A 16,925-nucleotide genomic window follows, 5' to 3' on the forward strand; every position below is an offset into this window, starting at 1 on the left:
AGAGCGTACTGGATCCAATTGCCATGAGCCGCGATCCTTCCCGAGCTCCCACGAATCCTCCCGCGCTTCTCAACACGTGCTGGTGAGACGAGGCCCCGATCCTTCCCGTCGATGCGTCACTTCCCCAAGGAACCATCTCCAAGAAGAGGTCGAAGAGTCGCACCAAGCTGGAAACCAAAATGGAGAACAAAGAGCTCCACGAACCAAGAAGAAGCCACCACTCGCAGCTCGAGCGGAGCGACCAGCTCAACTCTCTTCCAAACAAAGCAGCTCGAAGCAAAAAGCTCTCCCGAGCCAGACCTCAGCCGAAGCTGACCGAGCACCCCAAAGCAAAAAGCTTCCGAAGGCCTCAACCCTAACGCAAGCCAAGCAGGACCCGACGGTCTGCTGAACGACTACTCTCTGCCGAAGCAAAAAGCTTACTCCTCCAACTCTGCCCCTGAAGAAAAGAAAAGATCTCCTGTTATCCTTCTCCCGCCCTTCCCCCGCTCCCGGCGTAACTCATGGATCATGCTCTCATGCTCCATCCCCCGCTCAGCCACGGGTGGGAGGGAGTTGTTGACATCATGAGTCACGGGACGGCAGGGTGGTTCTTCATCTTCGCAGAAGAGGGGGAGGGATGTCTCCATTGTTCATTCCCGAACTATTAAATTGATCCGTAGCACATCTAATCGATTTCTGAACATTTAAACAATGAAAGGTGAGCTATCTCGGGAACAAGCACTTATCGACATAGCTGCTAAAGGAACCTGTATGTTGTGTGCAATCGAATTCGAAATTCGTAACACTACCCCCTCCCCTTTCTACAGACTCGTCCCGAGTCGTCAAATTTTCGTGTGACCAGCATGTGTAAGTTTTCCCCGAGTACGTTCTACCTTCGGATCCCTGAGTGCGACATTTCTTTATATGTGTCCCAAAAATAAATAACCGAATGCGCTGCGTAACTAACTAAACAAACTCTCAGACTCATTCGGACAACTTAACTAAAATTGCCAGCGCTAAAACAAACATGCAGGTGGGGTTGCACGTATTTACAATTTCCACTCAACTTATCCATTACTTAACCATGACCCAGGACTTGTGATCTGTGAAAGGGGAGAAGGTAAAAGTCGTTTCAAAGTCCATTCATGCAGGGGAATGGATGGAGATGGTCGTAAAACACAAATGAGTATGATGGATGCATGGGTTGCCTGCAAGGCAGTCCTTGCAAAACTGGATGGTCCTGGTGCACATGGTGATGGATGGACACAGGGGCAAATGCAAACAAGGGCAAGCAGGCATGGGGTCATGGCACAGGCAGGCAAACGAGGCATGGCAAGGCAAGTCCATGCAGAACAGGGGGCTGCAGCACAACAGGCCGGCAGGTGAAGCTGGCCGGCCTCTGGTGTGGTTCCATCTTGTCTGGAGTGAGTGCGGTGGTGCTGGCGGCTCTGAAGGTGGCCTCGGACCTTGCCTACTGTCTCCCCCCACTCTATCGCCTTTGCCTGTCTCTGTCCATACCCACTCCCTTAATTTGCTATAAAACAACAAAATTTTGACCCTCTTTATTTTTATTATTTTTATTTCCCTTTTATAATTGTCTCCCCAACCCCCTTTATCGTCTTTGTCTGGCTAGCCTATCATGTCCACCTAGCCTACTCCCAACCCCTACGTTCCCTCTCTGAAAGGGAATAGGGAGAGACTTGCATCCTGTCTCGAGGCCCAATGAAGCCTCAGAATGGCCTCCTCAGAGTTCAGTGATCTACACCCAAAGTGGGCCCAGCGGCCTACAACGAGCGAAGGGATGGATGGTGCGAAGGGGTACATCTCCTAACTATCCTAACATTCATTAACCTGAAACTACCCCGGGGCTTTCCAAAAACACCTCACACTTTAAAACTATCGGTTCGAGAAACCATTATTCCCGTCGCCTGTGTTGGTGTCCATTATAAATTTGGGCCTTGCACTCAACTTTTCATTTGTGCCCTCGCAAAATTTCCTGGCTGGGCAGCGTGGCTCAACTGGCAGGAACTCCCCCTCTGGCGAACTCTAACCATGACACCCCAGGCCCACAGGCTTCCTCCGAGCCGAGCTGCTCCCTCCAACGCGGGGGGTTGCCCTCTCTGGCATTGCCCCCCCCCTCCGATGCCCACGTGGCGTGTTGATGCCCCGGGTCCCTTTCCGAGGGTCGCCCGTGCCCACTACACTGCCCCCGTGGCATTCTGGTGCGACGGGTCCCGTTTCCGACGGGTCGCCCGTGCCCACTACACTAACCTGGCCCCTCTTGGGCCCTTGGCCTACTCTGGCCGACTAGTCCGGTGCCCGAGGTGCCCACTGAACAAAACTCACCTTTCCACAGCCACGCTCCCAGCCGGTCCATGAACTCCTGCACCGCTCCAAACGGGTTTGGTGCCTTCTCTCGACACCAACAAAACGACCTCCTTTTAATAAATTTAAATAACCCACTCGCTAACATTAAACTGACCCCGGGGTCCCTTGGGTGGGAATCACTCCTCCCCCCAATCAGTCATCGTACCATGCATACCACATTCGCTCCACTCACACACTTCGGCCCACTGTCCCACGCTCACTCATTGTACACTTTTCACTCTTTTCCACTCACACCAACACTCCACACTGCCATTCTTCCGAATTAAATCCCCTGACTATCGCGTGCTCCCTCGTCATCCCTTAAAACTCATTCACGTTCCATTTACTCTACGTAGCTAAGCTACGTCCCATCTACACATTTCCATGTCTGTCCATGTCTCCAAAAAAAATCCAAAAATTCCCATTTCCTAAATCTAAACTGAAATCCCTCTAACTAATCCATTCCATGGGCTCCATGAGGAACAACCCATGTCCCCATGAAGCCGGTATAACTATCTAACCAATCCCCCTAACTCGTACTTCCTGTGCCCCCTGGACAGGGGGGTCTTCCACCCCTTGCCCAGGGAATCCTGTTCACCCGAAGCGAGGCATGTTTTTTTTAATGCGAGCACCAGCACGGCAACTCGCAACCTGCGCTCCTTTCCGTGACGTCATGGCAGCTGCTCGCGCTTCGCGCACCTCATCCCTTCTTGGACGGTAACATCCGGCAGGGATTCCCTTCTGCCGGATTTCAACCATGCAGCCACAACGTCACCCTGCGCATCAAAAACAAGCCTCGCGTTTCGAGGGGTTCCCCACGCGAACACATGTGCTCTGCTCGTCGGAGCTTCACACACATGCCCGCCTGGAGAACCCATCCGGTCCAAATCCATTATCCAGCCTACCTTCTGTCCGTCCGCGGGATCGGCTAATCCACCGCGTGCGTTTACGGACCGGGCTTCACTCCCGCAGGCGCGCACGTGGCGGCCTTGTGCAGAGCACAGCACAGACCCCGAATGCGCTGCCGTGCAAACCTGGCACAGTTCCCAAAATAGCTGCGGCCGCTACTCGGCCTTTGTCCCTCATTTGTCGCCGTCGTCGTCGCACTCTCGCGCACAAACTCCCCCGTGCCACGACGCTCACACCGGGACATGCGGTTGCATGTTCCCGCATGCCAGCCACCATCTCCCTCACATACAGCGACCTCACACACACGGTCACTCTCACACACGGCCGTGCACTCACGCATGCCCTTTCACTCGCACACGTGGTTCCACTCACACACGGCCTTTCACTTTGACAGGGATTTCACTCGCACATGCTGTCTGTTCCACACAACGCCTTTCACCCACGCTATGCGCGCGTTTCAGCACACATTTCACCACACTTGTGAACACATGCACTGGGACAATCGCACTGGGGATTAGCGCCACCACAAGGGTTCCCGGGGCCTACATACCCCTCCAAGCTTCGTGTGCACCCGTCAACAGCACTCACCCCCTCAACCTCGCAAAGCTCGACCGGACCCACTTGGTCGTGATCCGCCTCAAGGGGGCATATCCCCCCCCTCGTTCCTGAAGGAGGCTATCCAGCTGCTTGCACCAGGTCACAACACCATCCGCCAGCCCGCCCCCATGGTCCCTCGCTAACTCAACATGTGTGTGCTCGTCTTTCACCCCTTCTTTATCGTGTAGTCTCTCCTCTATTTTTTCTATCTCCCGCGTCTCTATACATTTTATTTCTGTTGGCACTTCATGTCTATTAGTTTCTTCCTGGTTCTTCGTCTCCGTTTCCTCCGTTTTATTCAATTCATTCTCGACTCGGTTTATCTCCCGTGTTTCTGGCAATGCTTCTATTTCCTTCTTTGTCTCGGTTATTTCCCTCGTCTCCATTTTCAGCGTTCGCCCTAATCGTTGTTTCATCTGACGAGTGATGTCAATTAAGTCCCGCACCACTAACGTTCCTTCCTGTGGTGATACCACACATCCCACATTATTGTGCTGTTCTACTTCCTGGCTCCTTTTGAGTCGTTCTTTCTCTCCAAACTTTTTGAGTTCTTCATTATCTTTCTGGAGTTTTTCCATCTCTGTGGACTCAAATTTTGCTCTTTCCTCGAGTTGGTTAATTTCAAAATCATATAGTTTTTGTTTTCTCTCCCACTGTTCCTCATGCTTTTCAGTCTCCAATCTCATTGTTTCTTTCAATTGGCTTAGTTCCTTTTCCCGTTTCATTCCTTGTTCTTTGTGTTTTCTATTCCACTGTCTTTCTTGTTCCTCATTCTGCAATCTCGTTGTTTCCTTCAATTGGCTTATTTCCTCCTCCTGCCTCATTCCTTGTTCCTTGTTCTTTGTGTTTTCTATTCCACTGTCTTTCTTGTTCCTCATTCTTTAATCTGGCCTTGGCTTTTACCTCTTCGATCTGCACAGTGTGGTTCCTCAACGTGTCATTCTCCGTTCTCTTTCTTTCCTCTCCCAACATCCTCAGCTCGTTTTGTAATTCCGTCTCTTTGTCTTGGTGTTTCTGTAACTCAGAAGCTTTATTTTCTAATTCCTTTCTCAAATTGCATGCCTCCTCACTCATTTCATCCATTCTCTTGCTCATTTCCGCCTTACTTTCCACTGCTTCTCTCCTCAATTCGTCCATTCCCTCACCAAATTCCTTGCTAATTTTGACCCAATAGCGAGAGCCGTCATGGACGATCGTAAAGATAACTCTGCCAGGCGCGATGATTTTACTGATGTAACTGGGTGCAAAGACTTCCCATTGAAATTTTGAAAGCACAGGTGGGTTGAGAATGGTCCTGTCTGCAGCAGAGTTATTCTATTGTGGCCTCACCTGAAGTTATTTGTTGAGGCATGTGAAAGCAAGAAGAAGCCGAAACCAACCAGCAACTCTAACAAAACTCTGCATGGTGCAATGAATGATAAGCTGTCGCAAAACTGTCTTTTTTTCAGGTCAGTAGCCAGTGCAGTTGAACCATTTTTAGCCTTGTACCAAACAGACAAGCCAATGGGTCCCTTTCTTGTTCATGATGTTGAGAGACTTGTCAGAAATTTGTTAGAGAAGTGTGTTAAGCCAGTTGCATTTCAAAATACTTCTACTGCATATGACTTGTTAAAGCTGGATCTTGAAAAGGAAAGGGTAGAAAACAATAAGATTGAAGCTTGTTTCAAGGCTGAAAGTGAACTGAAGTCCCTCCTGAGAACCAATACAAGACCATCAGTGAACGCCACGTGTTTCAGTTCAAAGAAGAATGTAGGCTATTTGTGGTGAAATGTGTCAACAAAATCTTTGAAAGGTCTCTTAAGTATAGTTTAGCCAGAAATATGGCTTCTCTGGATCCCAGGTTGATGGTGACTGATCAAGAACACTCAAAGTCCAAATTCAAATGCCTGTTGGAAAATTTGGTGACTCTGAACAGAGTTGATGTTGATAATGTAGATATGTTGGTTGCGAGTTACAAAGAATTACTGCAGGATGTAGTAGGGTGTGAACTGAAGTCAAGGTTAAAGGACTTCAAGGTTGAAGATGACAGAGTAGATGTGTTACTCTATGAATGTGTGGGTAAAAACAAGAAGTTTGAGAAGTTGTGGGGGGTAGTTCGTAAAGTGTTGCTAGTTTCCCATAGTCAGGCGTCTGTTGAGAGGGGTTTTTCCCTCAACAGACAGATAGAGAAGGACAACCTGGGTGAAGGCATGCTTGTGGCACTGACACAGATTATTGATTATTTTGTACTGGTAGGTGGAATGCTCAAAGTTGAAATCACAAAGGAACTGCTATCCTCAGCCTCCAGTTCTCGACATAAATACCATCAATATCTTGAAGAAGAGAAAAGAAAGGAAGGGCAAGAAGCCATCCAAAGAAAACGAAAAATGGTTGAAGATGAAGTGGATCATTTGAAAAAAAGAGATACTACAGTTTTCTGGTAAAATCAAATGCTCTCAGGCACTCTGCCAAGCAAAAACAGGGGGGAACTCAAAGTTCCAGAAAGAGAAATTGAGGAGAAGGCTAAATCCTGCCTGCTATGGCCTAATTGGATATTACAATCACATGTAGCTAACAAAATGTACTTTCTGTAGTGTAGAAGCAGTCAGGAGCTGCTGCAACTTTGCAGGTGGCAGCACCTACAATAACATTTTAACATAACAACACATTAACATTGAGAGTGCTGCCATCTGGAAACTTGTGACTGCTCCTGGCTGATTCTACAGTAACTGTGAAGTGAATTTGCCAATTGGCTGTGTGGCGCGTTGTGCCTTGTCGACTGAATAAGCTCCTGCTGTGTTCTGCATGTTCATTATTAAAATAGATTTTTTGTAAACTTATCATCTTTGTTAATTTCTAGGTGACTCACCTCAATTTACCCCTGGAATTTCTTGGATGTGGTCCTGAAAAAGGGGTTATTTTAGCCCTTAAAAGTCCTTAAAAAAGACACGTCAAAATAAGTGGGAACCCTGGAGGGGAAGGCAGCGTGAAGGGAAGGGAGGGGAAGGCAGCGTGAAGGGAAGGGAGGTGGAGGGAAGGGAGGGGATGGCAGCATGGGGGGGAAGGCAGCATGTGGGGAAGGGAGGGGAAGGCAGTGTGGAGGGAAGGGAGGGGAAGGCAGCGTGGAGGGAAGGGAGGGGAAGGCAGCGTGGAGGGAAGGCAGCATGGAGGGAAGGGAGGAGAGGCAACGTGGAGGAAAGGGAGGGGAGGCAGCGTGGAGGGAAGGGAGGGGAGGCACCGTGGAGGGAAGGCAGCGTGGAGGGGAAGGCAGCATGGAGGGAAGGGAGGGGAGGCAACGTGGAGGGAAGGGAGGGGAGACAGCGTGGAGTGAAGGGAGGGGATACAGCGTGGAGTGAAGGGAGAGGAGACAGCGTGGAGTGAAGGGAGGGGAGACAGCGTGGAGTGAAGGGAGGGGAGGCAGCGCGGAGGGAAGGGAGGGGAGGAAGCGTGGAGGAAAGGCAGCTTGGAGGGAAGGGAATGCAGCGTGAAGGGAAGGAAAGGCAGCATGAAGGGAAGGGAAGGCAGCGCAAGGGGGAGGGGGGGCAGTGCCTGTGAAATCACCCTGCCTGAGAAACACAAGGATCACAGTTTATAGCTGGGATGGGATTCAAACTCAGGCTACACAGCTGAGAGTAAGCATGCGGGTCATTCTCTGAAAAGTGGCCAATCAGCATAGAATTGCAATTAATAATATAAAATGTCCAAAATTATCATTTTTTCATCTCAACACATTGTTTCCGGTGACTGATAGCATATAATCAATGAAGACAGACACTTTATCATTGATTTATCCACATTTTTGAAGATTATCGATTTATAAATGTTACGGTGTGGATAGGACGTACCATCCTGGAAACAGGAACAAAAATATGAACTCACCTCAGCTCTAAAATATGAACAAATCTAAATATGAATATATATTTCATCTCTACTGTCAGAAGCGCTCATAATAACTTCTGCTACTGTCTAACTGAAACTGAGGCGCGGTGACAAATGCTAATGGAACATAACCAATTGGCATGTTTCCATACCGTAACGGGCAAATTCATTTGTTCAGAATTTTCTGGGTTACATTAAAAATCTACTCTGCTTGTTCACGAGTTGAAACGTTTTATTATGAATCTCATTGACTTGTAATTGAAATACCTTAAAAAAATGTAACTGATACGCAGATAAATCATTTCAAATGTCATATTTCCACCCCGTAACGAATGCTTTCCACATCGTAACGCGACATACGTTGCGGTGTGGAACATTACGGTGTGGAACGTTACGGTGTGGAAGATTATTAACGTTTCGGCTCCCTGACACGAGAGGGCGACACTAAACTTGATGAAAAAAGTAGTATCAAAATGGAACCAATTAAACGCTTATTTACCACATTTGTCAGTATAGCATCGACAGTATCTTCATTAATACCGTTACGGTGTGGAACCAGAATAAAAAAATGCAATGCCTTAATCGAACTCACCTCGACTGTGTATCTTCTTCTTCTTCTTTCGGCTGCTCCCGTTCGGGGTCGCCATAGCGGATCAATCGGTATAATGCGCATAGCGATTTGGCACATGTTTTATGCCGGATGCCCTTCCTGACGCAACCCTGGTCGCCTCTTACGACACAGGGATATGGTATACCTATTTTAACCGGGGTATACACCGGCCCAGTATACTGGTACTCATTTCGCCGACCTCGGAAGGATGACAGGCTGAGTCAACCCCCTGGTGTATTAATTCAGTGGCCCAATGGGGCTTGAACTCGGGCCTTTTGGATCCCAAGCCACTGCCCTAACCACTGCACCAACACCAGGCATTCACCTCGACTGTGTATATATTTGCCGTATTGTGCGGCAGGAAAAAACCCAGTCCGAGTGTAAAATGGCGGCGATGCTCACTTTCTCGTCACGTGACGTCTACATGTGACTTCATCAGCAGGCTGGAGACCAGTCTAAATGTCCGATAGTTATGGTGTGGAATCAAATTACGCTGTGGGGTTACAAGGGAATCAGTGGAGATCTGAGGGACTGATGGTGTGTTTTATCAACAAGTTCAGGTATTGTGTACAATATGGGACCCAAGCTACTTTCCAGTGTAATCCCTATTTCAATTATGTAAAAAATAATATTTCTAGAGACGATATAAATCCCGAGTTATCAATGCTTACAAGTGATTTTTAGTCATTATATTGTTGCGGTATTCGCGCCCGCCGGCGTGCTGACGGCCACGTAACTCGAATCGCCGCACGTCGCCCACCGGACGGACAATCCAGTCGTGACCCTCTCGGACTAACGCCGGGAACCAGTCACGGGTGGACCTTTCGGTCTCACCGCGATCGAGCCAATCAGCCCCCGCGTGGGATAGGGTTGCTCGCCAAATTCGACCTACCTAAGTACCCACGCGGAGGGTAGACCGGGCGATCGCACCTCGCCGCAGGTCGACTTCGGACACGGGCCACTTAAGCGACCCGTTCCGTACTATCAGAATAACCGAGCGGTGTTATCGTCGACCTCGACGGTTCGATTAATTATCGGGCGTATTCAGCCCACTACCAACCCTTTACGTGAAGCAAGATGGGGATTCAATAAAGGAAAAGACGAAGCGAAGCGGGAAACAGTTCAACACAAAAGCACATTTATTCGCGGCACACGGGAAGCACACATATACAATTCCACCAAATGCACACAGAAAAGACACAATGTAATTTACACAAAAAGCAAATGTAAAAGTGAAAACACAATGCAGAGCTAATACCGACTACCCAGCACACGGCAACACTTATACAATTCTACTTCACAGACGGCGCCGACAACACATACCCAAAACCAAGGAAAAGAATACCCTCAAGGATGAGGCGGGCCTGAGGCCGAGACCGGGTCGCGCCTACCCGTCTGGTGATGAGACGCGGAGCGGCGATGGCGCCTCAACTCCGCGGGCCTCGCGGACGGTGTCTGGTAGGGGGTGGGAAAGGGGCCCCCTTGGTCGCACTATCTCAGCGCGGGGGGAAACAGGAGGGGGTTGCTGATGCTCGGGGTATAGAGGATCTTTATTATCCCGCGACGAGCGTCTCCACCTCGGCCAGGTCGCGCTGTCGGCCTCCCTCGGGTGCAGCTCCCTGCACGACGCGAGCACCCCCTCGTCTGGTGTCGCCGCCTTTCCACAGCTCCGTCCCCTCCGTTCCGACTCCAACGCACACGACGAGCAGCTCCACCGCCCGCGAAGTCTTGACTCTGTTTCCGACTCTCTTACTCTCCTACTCTCCGCCTCTGGACTCTCCTACTCTCCTACTCCCCGCCTCTCGACTCTCTTCTCACTTCTTCTCCTCCTCTGGACTCTCCTGACTCTGCTCTTCTCTTCTGACTGACGAACACGGTCCTTTTATCCCCCCGTAGCTTCGCCTTTGACCCCCTCCCTTTGACCTTTCACCTCGCTCCCCATTGGCCCGAGAAAAAGTGGGCGTGAAGGCTTTTTGATCCATAAATTTGCATATATCGATCGCCCTGGGGGCGGGGCCAATTCGCCCCTCGCTCACCGATTGGACGGCAAAAAGTGGGCGTGTGTCGTTTTTGATCCGTTTTTGAAGCACAAAATCCGTGATTTTGTACACGCTGTTCGACGCGCGCCCTGCACGAGTCCAACACCGGTACCCACAGCGGGGCAAGAACGGTGGCGATGCTACGGTTGCGAGGTGTGACGTGAAGGTCGTGGCGGTTGTGGTGAAGCGGCGTTGTGGTTGGTGGTTGATGTTGTGGTTGTGGTGGTAATCATGGCGGTTGGTCCAAAATAAAGATAGTAAAAGAAAAACGGCTATCCTGAAGAGTCGCAGCACGCATAAATGACATGTATTCCCACTAGACAACGGGTTTGGGCCTAACTACACATGTACTTACCGAGATACCTCACCTAAGGGACCTGAATGGTGGTTTGCGAATTTGGTAACCACAACACTACCCCCTCCCCTTTTTACAGACTCGTCCCGAGTCGTCAAATTTTTGTGTGCCATCATGTGTAGTTTTCCCCAAGTACATTTTACCTACGGATCCCTGAGTGCGACATTCATGGTATTCGTGTCCCCAAAATAAATAACCTGAGGGCTGCGTAACTATCTAAACAAACTCACTCACACGGACGACTTAAATAAAATTGCCGGCGCTAAGACAAACATGCCGGGGGCGCACTCATATGTACAGTACATCTTAACCTTAACTTACAAATTTTACACTAAACCATGGCCCAGGGTCATTGAACTCTGCAAAAGAAAAGCAGTTAGCAGGGAGCCAGGCTGCTCGCATGCAGTCTCTGGCTCAAACAATGCAGGTGACAGGGAACGTGGCTGGCTGCTCACACGCAGTCCAAGGCCTTCCCTTTTGAACTGAACGCAGTGAACCACAACGGTGCATGGGCTGCACAAACGCAGTCTCCGTGCCAGCTCAAGTGGCACACGCAATGAACACAACGAATGGATGCATGGACACAAACACGGTGCACGGGCCGCCACTGCAGGCCCGTGTTGTAGCTGCCAACAGGGCAGTTCTTGCAGCTTGCAAACTGTTGCCTTGCGGATCCTGGCGCACATGGAAATGAACAGGGAGGGCAAAGCAAAAATTGAACGGGGGCTGGTGAACAGGGGCAGTGGGCATGGCATGGCAAAGGCAGCAGGCAAACACAGCCCGCAGAAGAAGGCCGCTGCAGGCAAACTCAGCCCGCAGAACCAGGCCGTTGCAGGCAAACACAGCCGGCAGATGAACTGGCCGGCACAGGCCTTGAAGAAAAACAGCCAGCAGATGAACTGGCCGGCACAGGCCTTGCAGCAACACAACAGCTGCCGATGAAGTCAGCCGGCCTCTGCCTTGCAGCAAAACACGGCCAGCCGATGAAGTTGGCCAGCCTTTGCCGTTCAGTGGAGGTTGGTGGAGGGAGTGCGGTGGTGCTGGCCACTTGGAAGGCGGGCTCGGACCTACCTACCTGTCTCCCTCCCAACCTATCGCCTTTGCCTGTCACTGTACATACCCACTCCCTTAATTTGTCAAACCCCAATTTAGCCCCAACTTATTTTTTTGTTGTTTTTATTTTTACTCCCCCACTATAAATCGTCCCCGAACCCCCTTTATCGTCCTTGTTCGGCTAACCTATCCTGTCACCTAGCCTACTCCCAACCCCTACGTTCCCTTCCCGGATGGGAACAAGGGAGAGCTAACGTCCTGTGTCGAGGCCCAACGAAGCCTCAGAATGGCCTCCCCAGAGTTCGGCGATCTTACCCAAAGTGGGTCCAGCGGCCCACAACGAGAGCGAGGGGATGGATGGTGCGGAGGGGTACATCTCCTAATCTACCCTAACCATTTAACTGTTAAACTACCCCGGGGCTTCAACAAGCGCCTCTCGCTTAAACTATTGGTTCTGACAACCCAGATTCCCGTCGCCTGTGTTGGTGTCCTCACAATTTCGGGCCTCGCCCCCCAATTTTCTCTCCGTGCCCTCACACGGTCTCATGGCTGGGACACGTGGCCCCCTTTGGCAGGCACGACCCTCTGCCGAATCTCCAGCTATGGCACCCCGGGCACTACACTGCCTCCGAGCCTACCAGCTCCCTAACACCGGGGAGTGCCCCCCATGGCACCTCCCCTGAAACGCACACGTGGCAGGCTGGCTTCCCGGGCCCCTTTCCGAGGGTCACCCGTGCCCACAACACTGCCCACGCGGCTAATGGCGCCCCGGGCCCCCGCACCAAGCAGGCGCACCCGTGCCCACTACGCTATCCCGGCCCCCCATGGGCCCTTGGCCTACCACGGCCGACTAGCCTGGTGCCCGGGGTACCCACTCAGCGATACTCACCTTTCGCAGCCACGCTCCCAAGCCCGTCAACAGGGCTCCTGCACCCCTCCAAATGGGTTTCGAGCCTACACTCCCACCAACAACAAAACGACCTCCATTTTTCAATTTGACTAACCCCCTAACTCACTTTATACTGACCCCGGGGTCCCTTGGGCGGGAGTCACTCCTCCCCCCAATCACTCATCGCACCATGCATTCCCCATTCGCTCCACTCACACAGACCCGCTGGCCTCACTCACTCAACATGTACACGTACTCACCTCACAACCCACAACTCTTCAACACACACACCACTGAACTCTGCCATCCTTCTAACTACATCCCCTAACTAACTCGTGCTCCCACGTCGTCCCTTAAGCTATAGCACGTTCCATTTAACACTACGTAGCTAAACTACGTCCCCTCTACACATTCACAAGTCTGTCACTGTCTCCTAACTCAAAAATTCATTTTATTTCCCAACCTAAATCTGGCTACAATCCCTCTACCTAATCCATTCCACGGACTCCATGAGGACTTACCCCTGCCCCATGAAGTCGGTCTAGCTAAGCTAACCCTTCCCCCTAACTAGTTTCCATCCTGTGCCCAGGTCAAGGGGGTCTTCCACCCCTTGCCCAGGAATCCTGTGCACCCGAAAGTGAGGCTTGTTCTTTTTTTTTTCTTTACATGCGCAGCGCCAGCGCGGCAACTCGCGCACTTCGCACCTGCCCGTGACGTCATGCAGCTGCACGTGTTCCTCGTCCCTCCTTGGACGGTACCATCCGGCAGAGATACCACTCCTGCCGGATTCCAACCACATGTGCAGCCATGACGTCACCGTGCGCATAAAAAAAAAAAAACACAAGCCCCACGTCTCGAGGGGTTCCCCACGCGAACACATGTGCTTTGCCCGTTGGAGCTCAACACACACGATCGCGTGGAGAACCCGTCCGGTCCAAATCCATTTACCTGCCTAAACTTTGTCCGTCCGCGGGATCGGCAAATCCACCGCGTGCGTTTCCGGACCGGGACTTCACTCTCGCAAGCGAGCACGTGGCGGTCTCGTGCGTTGCACAGCACGAACCGCGTGCTCACTGCCGGGTGAACCCGGTACGGTCCGCGAAACAACTCCAGCCGCTACTCGGCTTTCTCTCCTGTCATGTCACCGTCGTCGCCTCCATTCCACACACGCATACCTGCGTGTTACGACGCACACAGTCCACACCATTAAACTCACACCGGGAGACGCGGCTGCGTGCTCCCGCATGCCAACCGACATCTCCCTCTCATACCGCTCTCACACACACGGTCTCCCTTGCACACAGCGACCTTGCACACGGCCGTTCACTCACGCGTGCGGGGGAACTCACCCGCGGTGCCTCACTCGCACTCCGTGCCTCATCCACACACGCGGGGGAACTCACCCGCGGTGCCTCATCCACACACCGTGCCTCGCTCACACACGCGGGGGCACTCAACCGCGGTGCCTCATCCACACACGCGGGGGCACTCACCCGCGGTGCCTCACCCACACTCCGTGCCTCATCCACACACGGCGTGCTGGGAAGCACGTACTCCGGCACCATCGCCACCACACCACTCACACACGGGGTCGCTTCCACACACGGGGACGCACTCACACCTTGCACCACACACACAGGGACAACCACACTGGGGATTCGTGTTCCCACAAGGGTCTCCGGGGCCTCTATACCCCCCAAGCTTTCCGTGCACCTGTCCACAGCACTCCTCCCCTCAACCTCGCAAAGCACGACCGAACTCACCTGGTCGTGACTCGCCTCAAGGGGGCATACTCCCTCCCCTCGTTCCTGGAGGAGGCCATCCAGGTGCTCGCACTGGGTCCCTACACAGTCCGCCAGCTCACCCCCATTGTCCTCCACTACCTCCGTGTGTGTGTGTGCGCGTCACTTACCCCGTCTTCATCGTGTTTATTGGTCTCTGCTTCTTTCTGGCGTCTTTCCCTTATCTTTATGTAGGTCAACCTTGCTTTCTCTTTAAGTCGCTCCCGTCCTTCCCTGTTTTTCACTCCTTGCTCTTTCACGATCTCCGCGTACCTCATCCTTGCTCTCCGTATTAATTGTTGTTTTCTCTCCCTCGCAATTACTTTCACCTCGTCTCTTGTCTCCCGAATTACTTTTTCCTTACCCGCCTCCACCGCGGGCCTGTCAGCCGTTGCACCCCCTTCCAGCTCGTTTGTTCCGACACGTGGAGTCGCCATTTTAAGTTCCCTGCTCACGGCCTTCATGCCCGCCTGCAGGCATCGGCCCATGTTCTGCGTCTCACCCCGTAGTTCTTTCATTTCTTTTTTCATTTGCTTGCCCATGCTTTTCATTTCGTTTATAAATTCATTTGCGTTTGCATCCATTTTCGCTGTCATTGCCGCCAGCATGGCGAATACCTGGGCCATGTCGGGTGCGCTTGGGTGAGCCGTTTCGGCAAGGGTCGGCGGGTTTTGGTGGAGAGGGGGGGGGAGGTGTCATACACCGCGGCCGCTGCCGCTCCTATTTCGGGCTCTGGGTTCAGTTGGGCGAGTCCGTGTTCCTGCACAATCAACATTTCCTGCTCGGGGATTCCATCCTGGACCATGGACTCTACACATTCTACATCCATTTCTAATACCCCCGGCTCCCGCTCGCCTTGAGACGCCATCTTGCTTCTCTTAAAGGGTTAATTTCGCTAGCTCGTAATTTGGAGGGAATCGGGGGTCGCTTCTCTCACCCCTGGACCGATTCCCGTGAATTTCGCTGGAGACAGGAGAGCCTGTTGTCCCGCTCTCCAATACCAGTGCCGCGAGGAGGGCGATGAATTTGTATCCCACTCCTGACACCAGTGTTGCGGTATTCGCGCCCGCCGGCGTGCTGACGGCCACGTAACTCGAATCGCGGCACGTCGCCCACCGGACGGACAATCCAGTCGTGACCCTCTCGGACTAACGCCGGGAACCAGTCACGGGTGGACCTTTCGGTCTCACCGCGATCGAGCCAATCAGCCCCCGCGTGGGATAGGGTTGCTCGCCAAATTCGACTTACCTAAGTACCCACGCGGAGGGTAGACCGGGCGATCGCACCTCGCCGCAGGTCGACTTCGGACACGGGCCACTTAAGCGACCCGTTCCGTACTATCAGAATAACCGAGCGGTGTTATCGTCGACCTCGACGGTTCGATTAATTATCGGGCGTATTCAGCCCACTACCAACCCTTTACGTGAAGCAAGATGGGGATTCAATAGAGGAAAAGACGAAGCGAAGCGGGAAACAGTTCAACACAAAAGCACATTTATTCGCGGCACACGGGAAGCACACATATACAATTCCACCAAATGCACACAGAAAAGACACAATGTAATTTACACAAAAAGCAAATGTAAAAGCGAAAACACAATGCAGAGCTAATACCGACTACCGAGCACACGGCAACACTTGTACAATTCTACTTCACAGACGGCGCCGACAACACATACCCAAAACCAAGGAAAAGAATACCCTCAAGGATGAGGCGGGCCTGAGGCCGAGACCGGGTCGCGCCTACCCGTCTGGTGATGAGACGCGGAGCGGCGATGGCGCCTCAACTCCGCGGGCCTCGCGGACGGTGTCTGGTAGGGGGTGGGAAAGGGGCCCCCTTGGTCGCACTATCTCAGCGCGGGGGGAAACAGGAGGGGGTTGCTGATGCTCGGGGTATAGAGGATCTTTATTATCCCGCGACGAGCGTCTCCACCTCGGCCAGGTCGCGCTGTCGGCCTCCCTCGGGTGCAGCTCCCTGCACGACGCGAGCACCCCCTCGTCTGGTGTCGCCGCCTTTCCACAGCTCCGTCCCCTCCGTTCCGACTCCAACGCACACGACGAGCAGCTCCACCGCCCGCGAAGTCTTGACTCTCTGTTTCCGACTCTCTTACTCTCCTACTCTCCGCCTCTGGACTCTCCTACTCTCCTACTCCCCGCCTCTCGACTCTCTTCTCACTTCTTCTCCTCCTCTGGACTCTCCTGACTCTGCTCTTCTCTTCTGACTGACGAACACGGTCCTTTTATCCCCCCCGTAGCTTCGCCTTTGACCCCCTCCCTTTGACCTTTCACCTCGCTCCCCATTGGCCCGAGAAAAAGTGGGCGTGAAGGCTTTTTGATCCATAAATTTGCATATATCGATCGCCCTGGGGGGGGGCCAGTTCGCCCCTCGCTCACCGATTGGACGGCAAAAAGTGGGCGTGTGTCGTTTTTGATCCGTTTTTGAAGCACAAAATCCGTGATTTTGTACACGCTGTTCGACGCGCGC

The 16,925-nt window shown here is 52.3% G+C and overlaps 1 protein-coding gene across 10 annotated transcripts in view; it reads right to left on the reverse strand.

Moving 5' to 3' along the window:
- ADCK1 (aarF domain containing kinase 1) overlaps positions 1-16,925 on the reverse strand; it is a 123,628-nt gene that overhangs the window by 70,448 nt on the left and 36,255 nt on the right. The gene's annotated exons all lie outside the window — the stretch shown is intronic.

This window comes from Eptatretus burgeri, chromosome 2 (assembly GCF_056783735.1).
Source record: "Eptatretus burgeri isolate ZD-2024b chromosome 2, Ebu_testis_v1, whole genome shotgun sequence".
In the NCBI taxonomy this organism is placed as follows: domain Eukaryota; kingdom Metazoa; phylum Chordata; class Myxini; order Myxiniformes; family Myxinidae; genus Eptatretus; species Eptatretus burgeri.